Raw genomic sequence first — 966 nt, forward strand, 5'->3', positions numbered from 1 at the left:
CGTCGCCTGAGAGATTCGAACTCTCGCGGGGAAACCCCATGTACTTAGCAGGCACACGCCTTAACCACTCGGCCAAAGCGACTGAATACTTATTTCCCATAATTTATGGGAATAGTTTACCTGATAATATTCAGGCAGCCCCACCCAAACACTCAGGTGAGGTCCATTAAGGATGCCTAAACAAAATAAGCATTAAATCAATGCAAATGATTGAGATTAATATTTTATATCATTTGGTTCAACATTATGTGAATGTTTTTGAAATGGATTTGTATAAGTTAATAGTTTATAGATTTTCATTATCATAGTCTTAACAATTTTAATCATATTGTTGTCAATAAAATCTTGTATATATTATATTTGATAGTAAAACAAGATCATGTATAAATATTTTTAATTCTATGATAATTACAATTTTTTTTATCAATATATGATTTAAGAAGTGGTTTGGAGGTATTCAATCCAAAATGAGAATGAGTGTAAATATAAATTACCAATCAACAAATTTTGAATCTTTGTGAATTTTTAGGAGCATTTTATTTAAAAGAAAGAACATAAGAACTATTAGTCAATTGATTCTCATTTTTCTTCATATCACCAACCTTTGAAAATTGTTTTTCTTTTGATACATACATGGATTGTAAGCATATTAACATGTTGAACTATATTAATGACATTATGTACAAAATTAAAATTCTACATTTTTAGCATGTGCATCAAATCGATGAAAGAAACTTAAAACTATTCAAGTACACATTATCTTGAATTTGTTTAGTTAATCTTTTAATAAATATCTTTTTTTTTTTACTATAGTATGAGATAAAGGAGTAATCAACTTAGAGAACAAAGATTGAAATCACTAATAATGCGAGCATTAGATCCTTAGGCACATTGAAATAATTTGGATATGATTACTCGATCCATATTAACATTGAATTGCTTTAAAAACAATTTGACGAGATCATC

The 966-nt window shown here is 27.8% G+C and overlaps 1 non-coding gene across 1 annotated transcript; it reads right to left on the minus strand.

Annotated features, from left to right (window-relative positions):
• TRNAS-GCU (transfer RNA serine (anticodon GCU)) lies at nucleotides 1–82 on the minus strand. Its single transcript has one exon. It is a non-coding gene; the product is annotated as a tRNA-Ser (tRNA).
• Between the last annotated feature and the right edge of the window lie 884 nt (nucleotides 83–966).

The sequence above is a fragment of the Cryptomeria japonica genome, chromosome 6 (assembly GCF_030272615.1).
Source record: "Cryptomeria japonica chromosome 6, Sugi_1.0, whole genome shotgun sequence".
Classification (NCBI taxonomy): Eukaryota; Viridiplantae; Streptophyta; class Pinopsida; order Cupressales; family Cupressaceae; genus Cryptomeria; species Cryptomeria japonica.